This window comes from Haliaeetus leucocephalus, unplaced genomic scaffold, assembly GCF_000737465.1.
Source record: "Haliaeetus leucocephalus isolate CR32 unplaced genomic scaffold, Haliaeetus_leucocephalus-4.0 Scaffold0, whole genome shotgun sequence".
Taxonomy (NCBI): domain Eukaryota; kingdom Metazoa; phylum Chordata; class Aves; order Accipitriformes; family Accipitridae; genus Haliaeetus; species Haliaeetus leucocephalus.
The window spans coordinates 4,750,092-4,773,965 of record NW_010972436.1 but is presented as its reverse complement, the minus strand read 5'-3'; positions in this window follow the sequence as shown (position 1 = coordinate 4,773,965).

Here is a 23,874-nt window from a genome sequence, read left to right as displayed (position 1 = left end):
AGATTCTTCTATCACTAATTAAGTAAATACAAAACCTGGCATTAAATAAGCACTATTAAAGGTATTGCTCTATAGGGACTCAGTGGTACTGCCAATCCTATTTCATTATCCCAGCCAGTAGAATAGTTTGAGTATGTCAAAATAAGAGCAGATAAGAGAGCAGGATGATGTAACTATTTTAATTTTTGAACAGCCTTTGACAAAGTCCCTCCCAAGAGGCTGTAGAGGAAACAAAGAGATCATGCAGTAAAAGGCAAAGTATGCTTATAGATAAGAAATTGGCTAGGAGAAAGAAAACAAACAGGAGGAATGAGTCAGAAAATTTCAGCTTGGCGGAAGTCTATCGGTGGGGAGCCCTGCGATTCTGCTCCAGAGAGGTGGCACAGAGGGGACGTGGCAAGAGAGCTTGTTACTTCAGCTGCCTAGGGATGTCCCTTTGGATGTCGCAGACAGCTGGAAGAGATCAGAGCAACCCACAGGGCTTGCGCACACATGGATTTATACTGAAGCAGCTATTGCACACTCACTTCACACCATTCAGTTAATCCCATCTAATTTCCAAATGTATGCAAGCATTTAACTTCCCTGGGGCTGATGAACTGGAACAGCACCAGTACCCTGGCTGCCCTGAGCAGGTGAGATGCCTGCTACCCTCAGGTGCCAGAAGGAGGAGGAGGGGAGGGAAAGGGTGACAGAGAGAGGTCTGGGTCAGCGAGGCAGTTAGCATTAATGTTGACAAAAGCTGTGTCTCTTCCTCCAAGACTATAACCAGAGCTGACCTGAGCTAATAGTGTCGGCTAATTAGAGCATGCATACTAGCTTTTATAACTTGAACCCTGCTTGGCAGTGCAGACAGAGAGTTAAGTTTGAAATTTTAGGTCCGGCACATCACATTTCTGTGTGACCTTAAGTCAATAAAGGAGACTGTCCCAGTAGGTGAAAAGAAGCTGCCCTCAGTTGGGGACAACTGGCTGATGGCTGGACCAAACGTAAAGGGAAAACACCTCCTCTGACACCCAGCAGACACCATGGATTTAACAGTAAGTTTAAGGATGCTTTCTGCTGTGAGCTATGCCAGCAGCGCCCAGTCTTGAATCAGCAACTCCAGGTGTTATCCTGTGTTCCTCTTCTTCGGTGTGCCTGGGTATGTAGTTCACGTTTCGAATCCTATGCCTGTGGGTACATTACAACAATAATAGTTTAGTTGCATGATTTCCATTAAATTAAATACTTTAATCTACACAGTTTACTTGTAATCTCAAATACTAGCACCTGCTAAAAAAGAACTCATCTAGAGGCATGATTTTCTCTTGTGAGTTTTGATTCAGAGCCGTAAAGGGAAGGGAACCTCAGAATTGTAGCATTATAGGCTTCATCACGTCATTTGGTAGAGCAGAGCATAAAGAAACCACTAGTACTTCAACCTCAAGCACAACAAAAATGTGTCATGGGAATATATAGCTTGGATATGGTACAGCAAGTGCTGTTGTAAATACCTCGTGTGATATAACATGCAAACAACGATGAAAATATGAAAACCAGGTGCATGTCTTCACATTTTATTTAGGGACTCTGTTCTTTAGTTTTTCTTAATTGCCAGCACACCACATCTTCCACAGAAAGAGCTTGCAATATTTCAGATTTAAGGACTGTCTTTTCTATTACTATAGCATGAATGTCAGCAAAAATTCCCAAAACTTGAAAAATAACTTATTAGCTAAAGCCCTTTCTCCCCTTTAAAACCAAATGGTGCACCTATGCCAAGTTTGAGATTGATGCATATTAAAAAACTAAATTATAAATCCTCAGACAGATATTCACAACAGCAATGCTGATAGGCTCTTAACTTGCACCTACAGTCCCAGAAATGAATGCTGCGACCTCATCACATACCACAGGTCCAGCTGGGTTTGGGCTAAGTCAATCTGTGGGTGAGAAACCTCAGTGGAGTTTTAGGAAGTAGTATTAATGATTTAGAGCCTATTTACCCTGCAAATTTTGCTAAGGTTGCAGTACAGTTCATTACTTTCAGAAAGCAGGAATAACATTTTAACATTGCTCCTGAAAAAGGATGCAGAAGAACTGTCGGCCTCTAACTACAATCACTCTGTGCAACTAGAAATAAGTAGCATAATTAGAACAAGCTGGGTGCCTCTTATGGCAATAGGAACCTGTAAAAAGATGTGTTGATGCTGAAAGAAAGTCTTCATTTTGCTCTGATTACCCACATCATGCAAAGCCTTTTTTAAGCAGTTGGTCCTCCCTGGTACTATGTACATGCTTGTGTATGGCTGGGAATTCTGGGGCCACGGTGGGTGACTTTACACTCCAGAAAGCCTCTCCCCAGATGATGAATTGTGATGGGACTTGTCAGACCTTCTGAGCATAAAGAGGGAGATTTGTGGAAAAGGATGGCAGAATTATTAGTATGCAAGTGACTCAGCCAGCATCCTGCTTGGGAGACAATGAACTGAATGAATGTGGCATCCTCTTATCACTGTCTCTGGCTGGGTCAATAATCCTGAAATTACAGCATCACCAAAGTCAGGTGAGCAAACTTTGTATGTAGATAAGATGTAAAATCAAAGCTGAGTTCAAATTAACTCCACAGCGAAGATCAGTGGAAGTCAAAAAGCATAGATTCTTCTATGCATGAAAACTAAGTAACAGTATAAAGAGGATGTACACAAAAAAGCTGCAAAATAGACTTCCTCTTTAATAAAATTGGTCTTTAATATTTTTACAGTATTCGTTAGAAAAAGAGGATTAGTTTCTCACCAGAATCATCTGAAAAACTCTACATATCACAATAAGATTCACAGTCCCTCTTACATATCTGCTGAACCTGCTTTAGATGGAAATTAATGGGTCTTCCGATATCTCAGATGGAAGTGCATGTGGCCATATTCAGCTTAGCTGCCATTCACTTGGCTGTCATTAACCATCTTCAAAAGACAAGTATTTGGTCTAAGCTGGTCAGCTGGACTGCCTCTGTACACAGAGAGAAAAAACATCTCAAGGGCAGTTCAATTCCTTGTAGGACAGATATCAACATAAATTGGAAGAATTTTCCTCTGAAAGCACTTAAATCCCTACATTGCTTATAAAGGTAGCCTAAATGATTACCTTGACTAGAAAGCTAAACTTTCTGTAGCTAAAATTAGATTAAACAAATCTCATGGCAGGTGATTGTTATAGACATTGTAATTGTTCTTCTCTATTGACTGTATAGGATGCCACATTGTCCTGGAAAGTGCTCTCATTGAAAACTCTGTGCCTATAGCAGTAGAGCTGCTAAATATTTCCCTTTATGCCTTTATTTTCCTTAAACCTATTCCTTTAAGTAGGAAAGAAGAAGGGATGAAAAGAGGGAGGGAAGAAAGAGAAAGGAAGAAGGGAAGTAAGAGTCTGATGGAATAATTTAATTTCAAATATTTCCCCTTTTCAGGGTGAATAGAAGTCTGCTCTAGGTCTCTCCTTCTTCCCCTTCTCGTCTTATTTTCCCTTTATTCTAGAGAGAAAAGGTCAGAAAATGTGGCCTGATCCTGGAATGAAACAGAATTATATTACTTCATTTCATATATATTTTAAATGGCTGTATTTTGCACAAATCTGAATGCAATAAAATTTTAGCTGTATTTTTAAAAATCCATGAAAAAATTACCATTTTTCAAGCACCTATTAGGTGACTGATGTTTTCAATTACCTTTCCTCTATGACCACTAAAAGCTCAGTCAAGGGCTTGCTGATGCTAATAGAAATCTTTCAGGTTGTCACAAAAAGGCTTTTCAACCAAACCCTAAAGGCATTATTTTTATCAGTATTTGTCAAGTTCAGCTCAAAATATTAAAATTAAATGAGAGAACTCCAGGTCTTCAAGGCACTAACTTGAATAAATACCAGAAAATTAAACCAAATTCAGTCATGTCTCCAGCAATTCCACTCAAGCCAGTAGCATTTCAAAGGTTTCAGATAAAGAGAATTTGTCCCAGTCACTGTTTTGCAATCAATTTACACTCAGAGTTCATTGACTTCAGTGGAAATTCCACCATGATAACCATGACAGAGCTGGGAATGATTATGTACAGTTAAGATATAAAGAGCTAATGAAGCATGCACGAATCAGTTCAATATGTTGAATATTCTCTCAGGACTGCTGGTTAGATAATAACTTAAGTAGATTAAGAGTTATAAACGGGATTCTTCTTTGTCTCTATCTTCTAATTAAATAATGACTAACCTACACAAGGAACATAGTGATCTACAAATTTAATCAAAAGACAATTTAAAGAATAAGTAAAATTCTAGAGATGTTTTCCCACCAAAAGTGCTCACTCTTTTGTCCTGCATTTTCCAGTCTTAACTATAGCAATTTTGTTCAGAAATATGTGGAGCAGCCAACCATACATTTACTGTCACTTCTCTTTTATTGATGGTCAATATACTGATGTAGGTATTTCAGATTTGTCAGCAATTACTAGAGATAATTTACATTACATATATATACGCAAAATGAATACAATATTGAGCAAACTTTAATTTTTTTCCATTTCTTTGAAGACATAAAATCACTGTCTGATTTTTGGAGCATGAAAAACAGCATGGAAAATACCGTAAGGGACTGTTACACTGTATCCCAGCACCAGCTCCAGACAGTTCTTTGGCAGCTGGGGAATTATTCTTAATTATGTCCTGGCCACTTCACCCAATTCTGCCATGTAATAGCCCTTGCCTCAAATAAGAACCTAGACCATCATATCTAACTGCGTTATTATCAGCGATAGTAATGGAAATGAATCACCTCTGGTAGAGCTGCATCGGTGCAAATTAATGTAGAATGTTACTCAGGATTTAACACGTTGTCTTACACCCCCAAAAGGACAAGGTGCTGGAGAACATTCAGGAGATGGATGGTAGATGTTTTCCTGTTCCCAGGCTCTCACAAAGAGCCTAGCAGCAATTTTGCATGTTAATCCCACAGACAGTCCTAACTCAGAATTTCTAAAGACTTGCCATCACAGTGAGATGTGGAATGATTATGCAGTTACCTAAACGGAGTGCCTTCAAATGCAGGGATGTTCAGAGAACTGGAAAACAGCTGCTGTAAGGAGGAAAACAAAATTATTGAAACAGAAAAAAGCCACCAAATGCAGAAATAACTCAGTTGTTATAATATGTTATCTAAAAATATTGAGACTGATGGTAATAAATGCAGTCATAAGAACTGGGGTGACATTCAACCCATCACAAGATTTCAAAAAAAGTCAGGAAGAAGCAAGAATCATGACAGATAAGGAACAGAACAAACAGAATGAGGTACTGCTAATCTTTGTTAGGGTAAAAAAACCCAGCCTTTTATGATCTCACTGCCAGACACTGCTTTCAAGGAAAATTATATGTTTTATATCTGATTTCTTTCCATATTTTGTGTGACCAGTATTACAGCCTTCCAATGTCTGCCTTGTCCACTACCTGCTTTCTGTTTATGCGGCGGTTAAGGACAATCTAAGGAGCAGAGATTTCCAGTGTGGCAGCCCCAGATCAGGAACTGGAGGATTGTAACACCAGTCATCAAAAAAGTAAAATTGCTCTCTCATGCTTATTCAGTATGCTGTAGGCTATAGACAGCCCATGGCAGAACTGTGTGCATAACCCACATTGAGAAGAGAGTGTAGACTGGAGTCAGAACTTAACCTTACCTGGAAATTTCAACAAAGTTGCGTAAGATGAAAAGAAAAGAAAGGGGAAGCATGCATGGCATCACCAGTCAAACATTCTGTGTTTGTGGCCCTTTACCACATTATTGCCATTTTCCATTCCTGTATCATTTCATGTAATTGTTCGAGACTGTGGTTATAATTACAATGATCACATTTTACCCTTCCTTCAGGACAGATGGGCTGCTGATTCCCACAGCACTCTAACAACTGCTATAATCCGGGAAACACTTAAAGACCTATATTGTGCTGGCAGAGAAAAAAATCCCCATTGTGTAGAAATGTTTTACAGCTTGAATGAGCTGCAGGCAGAAAGCTCAGCATCACTGTGAGCCATTTGAAAAGCCATTTGAAGAACTACATAGATCTAGAGGTTTTCCCTCTGCTGGTTTTGGAAACGGCTCTGAAAGATGCCCTAATTTACTTTCAGCTCCAAAGATGACACATAGGAATATCAAGAGAAGAAAAAGATGGTGAAGAAGAAGAAGAAGAAGAAGAGGTTCAGGAATGACTGAAATCTCTCATCCAGTGTTAGCTTTAATCAGATTTTTTTTAAAAAAAATGAAAGAAAGCAAGTTGCATTTTGCAACAAACCCATGAAGTCTCAGAAGACAATCAGTTGGTGAGTTTCTTACTAAACCAATATATTTTCCAAAAGTAAAAGAAAATGTGTATGTTCATGAGTACAAGCTTTTTGAGTACCTTGCTTTCATACTTGCTCAGCAATATCTTAGTCCTGTCTTTCCAAAGACTTCTCAGCATGTACCCATCCCAATTTGTGCATAAACATTTGCTGTTTCAAAAATTTCTAGTTAAACTGAAAATAAGTTTGTGTTACCAAGTAGGGATTTCTGGTTACAACATCTCATTTTGTACCAGTGGCTACTTTAAAGAAAACCTGGCATGTTTCTGAGCTTAAAAATCCTTACTTTTTTCCTGGAATGAAACCAGAAGTAAAGCTCTACTTCTTGTTACTTAACTGACAGATGACTATCATTTTGGACAAATAACTACAAATAACTTTTCTGAAAAGCAGGTCCCTCACATAGGTATGTCAACTGTTCTTGCAAGATCCCTTTATCTCCTGCACTTTGTGTCTCATCACAGCCCCCCATCTCTCAAAAACAAAACCAAGTTGTACTCAGTGTTGTTCAAAACTTTCAAGGCTGAAAATTTCCCTTTCTTTTTTCACTTGCAATTAACTGGCTAAGCAGCTGTTTTGTAATTGTCTCATGAAAATAAAGCCATTTTAGTGCAGCCTTTTCATTATTAATTAGGATTTAAAATATTTTAATAACTGGTTTTTACATCAAAAAAATTTGATGAGGCCACTTGTGAGAGAATCATGGGCGTTTGCTGGTGTTTACCTGGGACAAATTCACTATCAGAGTAAGTTCGCAAAACAGTGATAGTGGCACTGCACCCAGTGACACACTGTCCTGTAAGTTCAGCTCCTTGTTCTTCATGTACTTCTTTAGAGGTTTGCTCTTTAAAATTAAAAAAAAAAAATGAACTGCCATTGCAAAACTTTGTTGAAAGAATTAGTTAAACATTGGACAACTGAGTATTAACAATAAATGGTAACTAAAGGAGCCCTTTCTTCCAGTTGTACGGTGGCATGGAACAGTTATGGCAGGATATTTCTGCCCTGTTCTCTTTTCCTCCCAAATGACTTCAGAGTTGATTTTTCCATGGTTATGCTTTTTCTGTTCTTCATTATTATTTTTTAAATGTGGGTCTTACCCTTTCTCTGTTTTATGAATTCAAGAAGGAAAAATATGTGTCTTCCTTAAAGTTTGTCTCATTTTTAATACAAATTACAGCAAAAGGACCTTTATTAACACTCCATTATCTGAACTGAAGGAGGTCCAGGATACCACAGGTAATGGAAAAATCTAGGAAACATAAGTGCTAGTTAACCACAGATCCAGCATAAGTGTAACTTGGCCAGTGCTGGCACAGAGCTCATAAGCTTGTCCTGAGCAAGCTGAGAGCTCATAAAACCCATGTCAAAAATGCCCCTGCATCATGTCTTGCTGTGAGTGGGTCCTTAAGGTATCTGTAGGTTTGGATGGAGAAATCGTTGTCAGAAAGCATCACGCCACCAATAGGAAAAGCATGTGCTGAGAAAGTAAAGCATGGAAATCTCCCAAGGACTGGAACTCTGAGAGTCCTGCTGAATATGTGATGTGGTCTCTGCTCCAAGAGGGGCTGGGGCACACCACTGGATCTGTGCTGGCACTGTGTCCTCACTCAGCACTGCGTAGGAAGACACAGTTCCTTCTCAGGGTGTGAGGAGGTGTGGAAGCAGGTCAGCAATGGCCAGTATGAGGTTCAGAAGGTCTGACACTGAGGGGGAAAGTACCAAATGGCTGTGTCTCTGCTTGGTGTTTCCAGATGCTTGATTCTGTACAAAGGCACCCCAGATCTACCAGGATGAAAAGTACAGTCTGTGCTGGGTGCAGAAGCAACAGTACTGTCCCAAGATCTAATGTGGGCATGGGAGAGGTATATCCTCCTCCACCCAGCTCTGTGCCTGAGCTAAGTACCAAAATAAGACAGTATTTTCAAAAAGCCTAGGCCGTGGGCAAAAGAAATGTGTTGTATAAGGCAGTAGGCATTTCAAGGATGTGCCACTGGTACATGCTTTACTAAGTGCATGAAGAGTTGCCATGTATTATTATTAATTCATTAATGCATTATGGTTGATCTAGTTATATAAACAGGAAATGGCAATAGATTAGCTCCTGAAGAGTGTTTCATATGGGATTACGTTCAATGCTGAAATTCCCATCAAACTCTTAACTTTTAAAATACTGATAACACAGTACATACTGTGCACTTTTTTGAACACTTGAGCTATGCATTCCCAGCAACACACTCAGAGCCCTAATAATCAAGATTGCATTTAGAGAAGCTTAATTTTCATGCTATTAATCTCTCCAGTGGTAAGAGTAATTATTCAGTGTTCACCAAGAAGCAATCCCATAACATGCACAGGGTGCCAGTATGTTAGCATGGTTTGAATGACCACATAGTGAGAAGAAATGTTTCTCTCTCACCAGCAAATTATTATGCAGGTCCTTAAAAAGACTGTGAATTGTATTTGCTGGATATAAAATTCTCTCTGCTCTAAGGATCGTGTCATTTCTCTTTACCCCAAATGACCTCCAAAGCTTCCTATCTTTTTTAGTATCACCTTTAAGGTCTCCCTTCCCAGACAACCTTTCCTTTTATGGCTCTATTTCTTTTTTTTTCACCACACGCCTTTGTCCAGCACTATGTTCTGCTAAGGACTTTTGCCATTATACCTATTATTTCTTTTTCCTCTTGTCTCATCTGAAGCCTTTTTAAACAAATCCTCCTGTGTATTGTGCAGCCCCCTTCAGGTGGGTAAGACAGAAAAGCAGTATTTGAATAAGGTAGGAACCACTGAATGCTAACTAATGACTTGTCTTTGTGTTGAAGACTTTTCAGTTTTCAGGAACAAAAGATACCTTTTTCTATTGTGACTTTTCTTTGAAGAAGATGCATCTTCTAACCAATTAATACCGTACATTGAAAAAGATTCAGAACGGTGAAAGACTACAACGGTCTGTGAGATGACACATCCTATATCTCTAAGTGACTAAACCTACAACTTAAAGGTTGTATGTGTCTACCTTGTTAATCATGTATCTCACTGTCTCTTGCATTTGTTTCTTTCTGCAGTGTCCTGTCATATATTTTGACTCTCCTGAAGTTAAAAACCATCTATTTTCACTGTATCTAGTACATCCTGAGTCATGATTCAGCCTTGTAGAAATGTCTGTAATGCATTTGAAAAAATAATAATAAACAAAATAGGTACTAGATTTGGAAAATATTGCAACTTGAGAACAGTCTATATTGTTTTTGAGAATTTGCCCTCTGCACCTGATAGGCAAATGCCTGGATACTCTGACCTGGATGTTTGTTCAGCCACTGTAAATTTGAGAAGTCAGCTAACACACGATTTACTTAGATACCATAACTGTGGCCACCCAGTTCTCACAGGGATCTTTTCCCTCCTGCTGCCGTCTGATTGCTGTTCCTCGCTCACTTACTTAATCCTTCTAAATCTTCTAATTTCTAATTATTATTCCATCACTTATCTCAGTCTATCCTCCAGTTGGTCCACCTCTCTCCATATAAACTTTGACTATTCTTAATTCTTCTTCCCCATGCGCACTCTCAGCTGCTTCTTCACCAGCTCCTTCAATTCCAAGTTTATCAGAAATATCAAGTCCTCCAGGTCAGGCAAACATATTTCCTCATCAAATGGGAATGAACTTATGTATGCACTGTACCTGGACTCTGCTCTTGATTTTTTAAGGGGCACAATGTAATGAATAAACCTATGAATCACATTTGGAAGATGCCAAATTCCTGCTGTATGAGCATTCTTGAGGGCCTGAGGGTACTATTATATTTGCTTCAGGGTTTATGAAGATGATGAGGAGCCAGGTTTTGCAAGAGGAATTATTAGCTGCAATGAACCTGCCACCTCTGAGATGAATGTGAGTGATCCTGTAGGAGTTGGTACTGCATGCACGTTTTCTGACTTCCCGGCATCCTCCAAACGGAGCCAGACTCAGTGTCTCCCTTACAGAACAATGAGGTCTAGGATAATATAGTGTGAAAGGAAGGCTCATGACGTGCTCTGAGGAACCGAACCACCACAGCTGTAAATATTATCTTTGAGTCATAGAAGCACACATCATACTCAGTGTAGGTGTGTTCTCTGGCTCTGAAGGCTGCACTGTCCTCAGAGAGTGCTCAGAGTTATGTTAATTCCTTGTACTACAGCGATTACTAAGAAATATTTGTCTGTTTTAAAGAGATATTGTATGAACTGGAATTATTTATTTTGATCTCCAGGAAAGAAAATTGTTGCTGTTGTTGCATCTTTATGCTGAGAATTTCTCTCCACTGCTGATGGGAAACACAAGTCTCCTTGGGCAGGTACTGCCCCAGGCTATGGGCTGACCAGAGGAGCTGTCAGAGAAGATGACTGCTGTCAGTAGCTGTCTCCACACCAGCTTACCATATGAGGAGGGTGGCTCCTGGTAATCTGCATCTCAGTGAAGTTACGGGAAAACCTCTTGACACAGTTGCTGTTTGCAGAAGACAACTGCCTCCTCTGTCCCCCAGGCTGGCCTGGCTACCATCCTGCTTTTTCTTGAATCCCTTCGAGCTTAACCCTTCCTTGTCCAGCACTCCATCATTTATCTCACTTCATCCCTCATCAGCCTGCCTCTTTCAGCTCTCTGCACATAAGCTTTGACTCTTCCCTAGACCTCAAAATCATTAGTTTTTTCAGAGTGTGTATGCAGCTGTGTTCATGGTCAGATCCAAGCTCTGCCTGACAGCCAGTAAGGCCAGGGTGAACGTTAATGTGTAAGCAATGAGAAAACCATTGAGTGTGACCTTGAATCCTAAGCTAACATGACAGTATAAACACAGTCCCAGTTATTGCTTATATGCTCTCTGCCTGTCTGAACAATCTCTCTCTTTTTCTCTCAGGCTCCCCCATTCCCCCTCACCAAACTTTCATTGCTTCCTCCACCATTCCTCACTCTCACTGTGTGATTGGAGACCTTTCAAGCAAGTTGAATAGAGGTATTCAAACACTACAGAAAGGCGACTAAAAAGCACCTGGTCCTGAATGGCTTCACATATGTCCATGCCATAATGAAGTTCAGAGTCTGTATTTGGATACCCAGAGGCCTCTGAAATTTTTAAATTAATCAGTCAGTGATTCCTTAAAATCATTTCAGTACAGTCCTCAGTACTCAGCTGCGTAAGAGAATTGTGAATTCCTGTCCCCAGTGTCATGATATTGCCCAGTCATCCTTCAATCTGAATAACCAACAGATTAATCAGCACTGGTTCCCAAAAGTATTGACAAAAGTGACTTTTGCACTCTCACCCATGGCAGACACAGAGTCAGAACCCAGAAATCCAGAAATGCCTCAAATCCTGCTTCACTTACTTATGGAGAGTAGAGGAAGGCACTATTATACTAAATAGTTCTTAGTTAAATAGTAAGGTTTTTGTGTCCTGCTTTGCCTTCACAAATGGTTACCAAATTTCAGCATATTCCCCAACCATTGCTGTCACTCTTAATTCTGATAATTGTTTTACAGGCAGGAAATCCCATGATTTATTAAATTACTTTTTAATGAACATATAATAGCAACTAACAATAAATGAAACTAGAGAAGGCAAGAAGGAGCCATAATCACAGCCATCAACTCAGCCTAAAAGTGCCAATCCTCATGCTAAATTAATTTGAGATTTAAGAAGATTACAGAAACTGTATTACATTAATTTCCATTTTCACTGCCTCAGCAGTCAGCTAGCATTGGACAGATGGCATCATAACCAAAATATTTTTCTTGCCCCTTATGTATAATTCTCCAGTCATTTACTTTATCATGCTATGGCACATCTGAAGAAAACAAAAATCACAATGTCTATTAGGATTGTAGAAGACTGGTCTCAATTAGGGCTTATATAGAGTCATATAAATTTCTTTTCCTATGGTCTTCCAAGTAATTACTTTTCAATATCTAATTCTTAACAAAAACTTTAAGATTTTCATCATTGTCCCCCAATAGCCCTCATAAGCCTCGTTTTTATGACGGACTACATGTCCTACTTGATGGATCAGCAATAAATGGCATATCATGGAATAAATAAACTGAGCAATAGAGAATGACAGACCAACAAGAAACCCAACTAGAAATTGTATCAAGTCCCTAACTGCAAATTTGTTTTGATTTTCAGACAATTTTTGTGTTTAAGGTAAAAATTTTTGGTTTTCCCCTTTTACCCAAATGTTGGTATTTTCCAGTCAGCCCTAGTCCCATCTTGATACTCTGACTGTTGTTACAAATGCCTCATCTAGACTGCATGATTTCTATTTTCAACTTTCATTAATTATATAAATGCTGTAATGTTTCTAGACGTTCAACCATTCTGTGACAGACAGACAGCTGTTACATACTATACTGTATACTAGCTGTTCTTTTCAAATTTCAATAATTTTAGAAGGCTTACAATTCTTTTTCCTCTCCTTTTACAAACCTGGCCACCTGTGACAAAGAGGAAGTGTAACCAGCCATTCAAAATATAGTATGCTTTAGCATTTAGATTAATGTGCTGCCCTTTTTATAAGCTACTGAATACAGAAAAAAAAGTGTTCTAACTGTACTGTGGTTTAGTGGGTACACAAAAGGACCAGAACTAATCCTAGTTCTGCTGAAGTCCAAGAATACCAGGGACAACAACCTAATGCAGTATTCACCAAGGTAGGTGGCCTGCTGGATCAAGCGATACAAGTGAATTCTTTATTGAGAAGGAAAAGGAGAGGCAAGAAAACATCAACGTTCAGGAATGTATCTGGGGAAGGAGCAAGACACCTAGCATTTTAGAGGATGCAATGGAGGGAATAAAAAAGTAGGCAGGAAAGAAGACTAGGATGAGGAGACAGGCAGAGGTTTATAAAATGAGAGATCTATAAAGTTTATGTAAGTGATTCTCAAGTTTCAGTTGCTAGAAAACCGTGTCTGCAGCAAACATTTCCCAAGAGTCTGCAACATCAAGCAGTTGGTATGGAAACTGTGATACATAATAGTATAACTTCAGAAAGCCACTTAGTCAGAGCAAAGACTCTGTCAGCACAGTATCCTGCATCTGACAGTGATGAATACCAGTTCCTTAGAGAAAAAGCAGAAGAAAGACAACAGGTACAAAGTGACCTCTACCTACTATGTACTTCCTGTGAATAATTGCTTGGGAGAAAGGCCTTCCTGAGACAGAAAGTTAGCAGTCATGAATGGATCTGTATCTGATTCCCTTGATAAATAGACTGTATTAGGCTATCCATAACAATTTCATATTTTCATTCTGAATTACAAAAGAATATACACCGGTTTAAATTTTATACCCTTCTGTCTGAAAATGTCAGGGGGAGCAGCCTCTATGCTTCATGAATATCGACATTTTTGTCCATCTTATCATAAAGAGCAGACTTTCCAAAAATCACAGCTCAGATGGAGACTTCCAGAGCACTCCCACCATAAGAAGGGCCAGGTTTGGTACCCTTCTTGTGCCTAACGACACAGGACTTCTGGCCATGTTACCTTCTCCTCCTCTGGATTTATGTCTGGCTCAATTCTCCACCTAAGTGAGCTCAAAATCTTCTGAAGCGTACTCACACAAGCCAACTCCCTCTTCTGTCCCTACGTGACAGATAAAATGGCCACGTGACTGGAAGCTCGTGCTGAGCTATGAAGAGGCAAGTGCTGCGTCAAGGAAGGAAATGAACACCTAGTTTTATCTCTTTAACAAGTCAACCCTGCTATAGAAGTAGCTAAAGTGAGTCCAGAATGGGAGCATGCAGAGAGATAACAATCTCTTATCATTATACTTTTCCTGGGCGAACTGTCAATTTCACTGGTGAATCTCTATATGTACAGTACACTACACTATGGTATACCTGGAATAAGAACGTCCCAAACCCTTCACTCTCCACCACCACCCTCACAAAAAAAGTGCTTGGAAAGACACAGCACCTGGCCAAGTTCAGTCTCCCTCCACTGCTGCCAGCAGAGCACATGTTGTGCTCAGTACAAGTCTAAAAAGAGTCAGCTTCAACTCCCAACCACTTTGTCTGGGTGAAAAGCAAAGTGAAGAGTCAAGTAAAAGTGAATCGCAAGCTCCAAGTTAATCATCATTTCCTGCTAAGTTACCTCTACTGCTAGTCTGCTGCAGGACACGAGAGACCTTCGCATATTAGCTGGCCATTCAAAGTCAATGACTGATGATCTAGCAAAAATAGAAAGAATAATTAAAAAAATAATGGAAATAATTCTAAAACCATATTTCTTCTCCCAAATCAGGTGGTTTTTTCCATACTTTCAGCCATCGATTTTAACATGTCAGCAAGCCTGACTCTATGCAAGCAAGCTTCATCATCTCCTTCAGTCAGTGCTTTTAAAACATCATAGCTCACCTCGGATTGTCTACTGCAATTTCTAGATAGGCTGATTTCCAATAGCGTCAAAAAGGCAATCTAAGCAGCATGCTCGTCTCTTTACTTTTTTACAACTCCAGTGAAAAACGTGTCTTTTTTTCCTGCACTGAGCTTGAGGCTGTTAGACTGCTGAATGCTACACCAACCAGCATGACTTCCAACACCTCATAGCGAGTCATTTATGTCTGAGTGATTGTTTCAAAGCAAACAGTGCTGTAAGTGAGTGGTGCCCAGACTCCCTGCAAAGGCAGGCCACACGACCTAACTCAATGCTTCTGCAGGCACACGTATGCAGCACACACCGCAAAGGCCGACTGTCTAAAAAGAGTCATATTAACAGCACATACTCCTATCAGCTAAGTTGGCCACACGTCATAGGAGTCTTCTCCCCGCCATGCATGGAGCATTTCACCTAGCCACGGCTCACTCCTGACTGATGTCATTGTGAAGGCACCTCCATATGAGCAGGGAATCGCTATGAATCCAATGAATAGCACTGGCACGCTGGTCCCCATCGCTACACTTCTGAGGCCCACAGCCTTTCCTGCTCCCCAGTCATGCGACTTAACGCACATCTACAGACTGTGTGTTGGACACCTTTTGCCTTAACTATAATAAGTGTGTCCGCTCTCACCAGCATGAGAATTGGGACTTACTGACAGAAAAAAAAGAGATCATGTTCTTGTAGAATTAGCGTTTTGAGCACAGATGTATTTCCCCACTTTATTGAGATCCATCATATCCCACCTAGAAAAAGACCTGCAAATCTGAAGGTTGTCTTCCCATCATGAGCTAGGAATGCCATGGCATATGCGTAGTAGTTCATATCAACAGCAACCGGAGCAGACAGAGGCCTTACAGGTCGATCCTGAGCATGTGCAAGCCCCATAGACTACAGATCTCATTTCTCCTTAGAAGTTTGACTTTACCATGTGTCTGTACATAATTAAACACTCCTGATTTCAAATACCACAGTATAATAATTGTTAGCTCATGCTAGATTCCTTTTATAGTAACTACCCTCAGATTTGGACAGCATTCTGAAAAATGGTAAGCTAAACAGTTTCAGCTATCTCCACAAACATAGTGAGAGGAAAAATGAAATGACATTTACAAGCAAGGGAGAATTTCCTTTTCAATAATTCCAGGAAAGGCTATTCTTATGGCAGGGATTATAATATGAATAAGAAATGGTGTAGACTTAACCCATTTTCATTACAGTCTTAAGACTGCAGTTTTGTGGTTGTAATCTAATGTCATGCCTTTGCTATTAGTAGATTTTCTCCAGAGTCCAGACAGAAGTAGACGTGTTCAGAAAGACCTCAGGAATATCCTGTTTTTCTGGCATCAATTTAAAATATAATTCTCATTAGATTGGTGCCTCTTTTTTATTTGTGTTTTTCCTAGATTTAAATATACTTTACCTTCAAAAGAAATGCTGTTACCTTTGTTTTAAGTGACACAGAAATGCCCTTTTGATCCTATTGCCAGAACCAACATTCTGTCATTCATATCTCAAAGTTTACTTTGTGATATGGTGATCATCTACCTACATGCCTGATATTCAAATTTAACAGAGAGGAAAGGAGTACCCCTTCATGTCCCCCCTATTCTTCATATCCAAAGTCAACAGCACGGATCCTCATGATTTCAATGTGAGCAAGACTGGGTCATCAGAACATCAGCTTTCGGGCACAGGGAACAGGCCTTCCTCTGTAGTCTGAATGGTGGCAAACACAATAGTCATGCCAAGTAAACACTAAACGCTAATAGGAGTGAGGAAACCACATACAAGTGTTGTGGCTTTTATTTGGTATATTTAATAAAACAATATATTTCCACAGATTTAAGACTGTCTCCAAAACAACCCAAAACAAGGAGGCAGCTCCGTGTCAGAGGGAGAACTGGAAGGCTACCCTGCTTTCAGAAAGCATGATGACAGCCCCTGTATATGAAGGAGTACACTGGCTTCTCCCAGTCATTACAGATTGCCAACCGCTTTCCCCTCCATACCCATCCCTCTGCTGCGTGGAACCAAGGTGATGTCCCTGCTCTCTGCTCCCTCACTTTGTCCCCAACAGGGCAAGGGGAAGGGAGCAACACATACACATACACATACACATACAGTCCAGTCTTCCTCAAACCCCCAAGCAGATTTTCAAATGCTCTGGGGGAGCAGCATATCTGTTCAGTGCCAGGCAGAATTTTGCCCCTTGCTGATTTATTTCTGAGTAGGATTTTTTGTTGGGTTTGCTTTTCTTCTTTTCAAGCCAGTAGCAGATGGCTCACCAGCCTGATTTCATCTGGCAATTCCTCTGCTCCTGTGTCACCTTCATGGACCACTCCATAGCCACAGTATGGGGCAGTTTCAGAGCTTTCTGATGCATAATTGTCACAGCTATTCAGAATCATAAAGTGAGATACTGACAACAGCAAGTTATTTTAAGTTCTGGGCTTATTTCTATCCAAGGTTTTCTTCTACATTCAATTTCTTCCTAAGCTGTGAACCATTCAAACTGCACTTTTCATATAGCTGAAAGCAGATTTGATTAATATGATTTCTTTGTGAAAATCTGAGAAGATTAAGGAGCAGTGATGTAGAGAACATATGCCCTTTCTCAACATGACATTCTCTAACATTATACAGGGGTCTGCAGATCCTTCTAGTCATTATATTGTTCCCACTAGTGGTATCTAAATAGAGAAAAATCTATCATCAGGGAAGAATTTCATTTTTTTCATATTATAGTTTCAATCTCATGTGCAGGTCAACAAATCTGCAGCTGTGTATCGATTTCATTCTGTAACTAGGCAGGAAAGGCCACATTTCAAGGGAGCATTTGCAGATTGTTTTTCCTTTGTGTTACGGGGTCTTTTTGTGATGGTCCCTTAGAAAAAAATTAAGATTGTCCAGATGACTTCTATGCTCAGTGAAGCAAAAAGCCAAATAAATATGTTTACAGGCACATCAGTTAACTGTTCTCTCTCTGTGTATCCCAGAGTGTTACTAACCATGGAAACACTTTCCAAAATCAGTAGGGGAAAAAATCAGTCCAGTATTGATTGAATATGGTTTCTCATCTGTCTCATGACCTTTTCCATCATGTATAATTAGAAATGGAAAGGTCTTAGCTGCGTGCTTGCAGTACCCTCCAGAATACAGATAGGTTTGATTCGGTGCTGAGATACAATGAAGGCACACAGTCCACAGATTCTAGGATATGGGAGTGCCAGTATTTGGTCCTCAAAATAGGAAATACAGACCATGCCAGCACTTTCAAGCTGATGCTATATAGTATCAGTAGGTCTCTTAACTGTATTCATGTAATATCTTGGATTGGATTGCACATTGTAGAGGATGCGTGTGGTTCGCAACCACATACAGCACAGGAACACATCAAACCTGTCAATTGTATGATACGATCTTTGTTACTTGCTGCTGCTGGGATGTTTCTATCTCAAACAGTCAACATGATTTGCTAACCAGTGGTTAAGGAGATGATTATTATACCTGTTTCTAAAAGCATTTATATAAGCCCCTCGTGGTGAGTCAAGCTGCTGTTTCTGAAAGTCTAAAACCTTAAGTAGCCATATTCACCATAGGCTCTTTGCAAGGTTAGTACAATAGCATTTCTGATTTTGACACTTACACTTCCTTGCTTTTGGCTGGATTTAGAAGGTTTGCATGAATGCCATTGTGAATCGACCCTGTCTCCATATATACATAAGGAATTATACCACAGAAACACATGCTTTTCCCAATGTGAAAAGCAGAGATGTTGCTTGTGGGATTACCATGGAAAAGTTAAATATATTTCACTTTCAGATACAGCTCTATTTCCACTTTGATGTGAAAATATTCTTGCAAAGTACCAGAAAAGTTGTTATTGAAAAATCAGTGCTTTGAGATGGATACTTTCTTCCTGGATGGAGTAGGCTTGTAGCTCAGCAGAATGTGTTCGTTGGCTCACTACTTGTAGCTCCTGGGCAAAATTGCTTAAGAGCCTGATTAAGGACAAGTGAAATAAATCTTCAGTATTTAGGATGCTGGATTAGTTCAGATGATAAGCAGCTGTCACCCTCTTATGGCTGGTTGCTGGTATCTGTGTGGTCTCCAATGGACAGGTGCCCATACTGCACAAGACACAACTAGAATTGGCACAGACCCAGAGGAGAAGCCACTGCAGTCCACACGATGGGTGGCTGAAGAGACTGATCCAGTCTTTGAGACTGTCACCCCCTTTAGAAATCTTTTCCCATAATCTGCACAAGTCCATGGACTATAGGAGCATGACATCTCACTGACAGTATCTGCCAATCCCATGCCTTTCAACAATCATACACAAACACATTTTTTTAACACAGCTGACTTTCCTTCCTGATTTCAGATACCTGCTCAAACCTCAGAGGACTCTGATAAAGCAGTTTGTAAAACATAAATCTCTCCCACACGTTCAGACCATTTCGACTCCCTGCTTTGGCTTCTGGCTTTTAAGCAGGCCCTGTTTCTGTTCTAAGAGAACGACTTTATTGAGTCAGCATAAATAAGAGATTTGTACATTGAGTGGTATGTAATTGTCCTGGTTGTGAATTAATGCAACATAATTTCTTTTGGCATCATTATAAGTTATTTCAAACATGCCTGTGAACTGAAATAACATTTCACAACAGAGCATATACAGGTAGTATTCTAGACAAAGTTCTTCAAATTGTTTTGACCAGAAATATATCTGTATAGTAAAACAATAATATGAGTATCAGACTGCCAGCAAAGAACACTTTTTCAGTAAGGATGAAACATGTATGAATGATGATTCATCACATCTATAAAAACAAATCCCCCCCAAAACAGCAAAAAATAAAAACCTGAGTTAGTGTTGTTTGTAAAGCTCCAGTCTTCTTATAAAGAAAAAAATTGAGATGGTTTGCCTGCAAAAGGCATGATACAATGCCACCTTCTGGTTAAAAAGTCAAGAAAAAGATACCAGCTTTGTATTGAACGTTTTTATCTATTCTCACGTGCTTGACTAGATCATTTTGTGTATGATTTCACAATAACCATACAGTCGATTGCTTGGACCAGTTTCTTTGGCAGATCACAGTATATCCACCACTGAACTTTCTGGAGCAGTCCAGCCTGGACTAAAGGCAGAGTCTTGCTACTCAGCAGTTACAAATTCAGTGGAGGTTTGCATCTTAAGAAAAGAATCTCTCTATTTCATATGTTAGCAATGGTGTTTAGCCTCCAATTTTAACACACTCACTTTTCATAGACTATCTGATTTTTTAATAATGTTTCCTTGTTCAAAGATTTAATAACTTTGGAAGCAAAAATGTTTTAAAATTAGGCCTTTGTGAATTTTCTCTTGAGAGCCTCATGTGTTATTGGAGTCATATAGCTACAAACTCTTAACTCTGCAACATGCAGAGACATTTTCATAACAGCTTGGAGATAAGAGAGATTTAAATATTTTCCAGTTTAACCAAAATAAGAATAATTTACCACTAGGGAAGCCAGCAGCTCTTTTAAAATACATTTAGTATCTCACTCCTTTGGTCCTTTTGAACTGCCAAGCGGTTTAAAATAGTGACAGGATCAAGGTAAAGATAGTACTACCGCTTATTAAAGTTAATAGTTGGGCACACATACATATAGACACAAACACATGCCCCTACCAGATTTCTCCAATACCCTTCAATGCAAGGGCAGAGTTTGGCCATTCCCTTCCACTTTTGAAGAAACTCTAGGACTAGTTTCAAGATACTGAAGTTTTCCCTAAAACATTCCGCTATTCCAGGATCATTTTTAAGGAGGGCACACCCCTTGCGTATCAGTTCAGTGTCCCGTCCTGTCACTTCCAGGCTGCATGGTCCTGTAGCACACCTAGGTCTCCAGAAAGCCTCTCTATAGAGACAAGGAAAGGGAGAAGCCCAAAGAGGACTTGAGCATGATGAGTAGGATTGGTGGTGTTTCCCACTTCTGATTCACCAGCTCATTTTGGAATCCCACTTGCCTTGCCCATATTCTCTGTAGGCACCACGTGAAGGGGAAAGTGGGAGAGGTGTGCAGGGAAAAGCAACTGCCATTGCTCCAGAGGAGTAGCACAGGGAAGCTCTATGAATGCACCGCTGTAACCCAGCCCACAGTTATTGCGACATATTTCTACAGCTTTAGACTTACAAATAGCAGAATTGCCCCTGACGGGTAGTAAATTCCTGAACAAGAATCTGAGCTCTTTATATGATACGAGAATAAAGCTGATCAATGGAGAGAATTATTGTATTGTAAAACTACAGCAATGAGGACACCATGACAATTACTGGATATTTATTCAACTGATTTTCCTCGAGGAATTTTAATGAGGATTTCACACTCCATAACCACATGCTTTAGATTCTGTCAGTAAAAATGTTAAATGCTTCTGTTAAAGTAATGTGACACTGCTTTTACTGCACTACTCCTTGCAGGGGAATGATATTTTAGCGAGATGAGAGCATGACCACTTTTTTTCAGACGTCCTGGGAATGTTTTCAATTACTTTATGTTGTGGCTGAATCCCCCAGTATGCCACTGAACGCAGAGAAAAATGACAATGCCAGCCCCATAGTGGAACAGTTGTGGAAATTCCTTCAGCTTTCCATGTGTAAGTTTCCCTGTGCTCTCCATGTAGCTGGCAGCAACACAGTGCGCAATGCACAAGCAATGCTTATGGTGGGATTAAAAGTGGCAAAATCCATCAATTTTATACAGAAAGTTCCAAAGTTAATCTAATTTATTTGCAGTTATGGCCACCACATGTTATTGATTGTTATGACTACAGAAAGATTAAGCTTTTGGTACCCAATGGTTAGATTTGACCTCATGACTATGGCAGTGGCATCCAAATAAGAAGATCAATTAAGAGTTTGGAAACTTAGTTTATATTCTTGACTCAGCCACTGATCTACACCATGATCTTCACAAGCTTTTCACATTTTTCTGTCCTTCTCTTCTACTCTTGTCTTGCAGATTCTAAGTTTTCAGAAAAGATTGTCTCTCATTATGTGTTTCTACTATGCCTTGTTTAATGAGGTGCCAAATTCACTGAAGCCTCTAAGCTTAACTATACTATACATAATAACATAATAACTCATAATGCAGAGAAATCATCCTTCACAAACTGAAAATTAGAGTTTGTTATTCCAGATTGCCATTACTTTCCTGTGCTTCTGACATGGGCTGCTCTGCCGTTGTTCATGGACACGTCCCAGAATTTTCAGAGAACATGGCAGTGTTTAAAATGCAAAATGCGAAAATATCTTTCAGGTAATCTGCACTAAATCATTCATTGCTGTGGTCATTTAAGTATTTCCACATATATGGCATGTTCTGCTTTTTCTGCTTGGATGTTTAAGGTAAATAATCAGAAAAAAGTAAGTAGAGCTGTGTGACCTCCTTGAACACAATATACATTTAAGTTCAAGCAATTAGTGTTTCCATAGATGCTTATGCCAGACCACTGCAATTTATAGCTCTGTGAAGCAGACCTGAAATTTCAAGTTGGGGCTCTAAATTCCTTCTTGGTGTAATTCTACAACATTTTATGAGATTACACCAGAAATTAATATAACCCAGCAACAGAAAATTACTGTCCGCCACTTTGGGTTTGGAACTGCGTTGTGAAAGGAAAATGTATTTCATATTGCAGACTTTAATGTCTCTTAGTCATGGTAACTAAAGTCTTGATCGCACAGACATTTCATGTGAATGGCTCTTCCTCGTTCAGTCAGTGCCACTGATACCAGCCAGATAACTGGGTAAAAACAACTCAAGGGAATAAAAACTGCAAGATTTTTCCACACCAGCAATAGGCCATACTTTTAAAAATGGATATCAGGGAAGCATCACGAACTAAAATGGGTTTGGGTCTTTGGTGGAAGACAATCCTCACCACTGAAAAGAGGAAAAAAAGAAAAGTGAAAATTCTGAACTTTGGTAAGGGCTGAAAGGGAAATCACAATGAGCAACACTGAAGCAATTAAAAATGCAAAGGCTATAAAGAGCAAGAAGTGTTGAAGTAGATGATGATTAAATGTGGAAATATATATTTGGGAGCAGTTATGAATGAGTCTAAAACTAAGAGTAAACTTCCTGGTGTGAACTATAATGGTGGTTCAGAAGCTTTACATGAATCCAAGCTCTCCAAATCTCTCTCTAGAAGCTGTGCTGCCTTTAAAGGGACCCTCAGCACCCTGACAAAGGCTGATAAACTCTAAGGCTAAATCTGGGTGAAGACCTAATGCAAATATAGACTACGCACATCACAGAAAGCAGCACAGGATTGGGGCCTTTTAATTATAAATTGCTTAGGACAGATATAGATTGTGTCTGCTTTCCTTTGGGAGGTAGCCGTCACTCTTTTGGCACAATAAAATGGCAATTAGTAATAGTAATGGGTTTAGGTATTGGCGATCTAAGCAAATACCTCCAGCCTTTGCTACAAGGAAAATACATGTTGCTACATCCCCATGCATGGCATAGCAGAGGCCAAGGGACCAGCCCTCTCTGTAGCTCGAATCACGACGACCACATCCATGCATGTCAATAAACAGGCTATGGGATGAAGCACTGCACTGCCCACAGAGAGGGTGCAAAATACCCTCCTGGCCTGGGCATGACCCAAGGGTTAGGGGCTGGAGATGGGACAACAGGAGCGAAGCCACCCGGTTTTGAGTGGGAGGAGAGTGGGTGCAATGTGTGCAATGCCATTTGGTCTTGGGGTGAAAGGATGGGGTTTGGCCTATTTTATGTACTAGCCAGTGGGGTTTTCTGTGAGTGAAAACCATCTCTAATTAGCAGCAGCAACATACCAGCAGTAAACCAGCGCAGTATCCAGCAGAGACTGACATCTCCTGCTCCAAAGGAAGGTGGAAAAGGGGACTCGGCTCAGCCAGACGTACCATGCACTGCATGGAGGAGAGAAAGTCCTTGTTAATAATGTCTACGGGGACTGACGTGTTCCTCAGGCTTACACCACCTCATGTACCTCCCAGGTGTCTAGCAAGGAGAAAAGGGATGACAGCTCTGGCTCATGGGGATCCACGCCCTCATGAGGA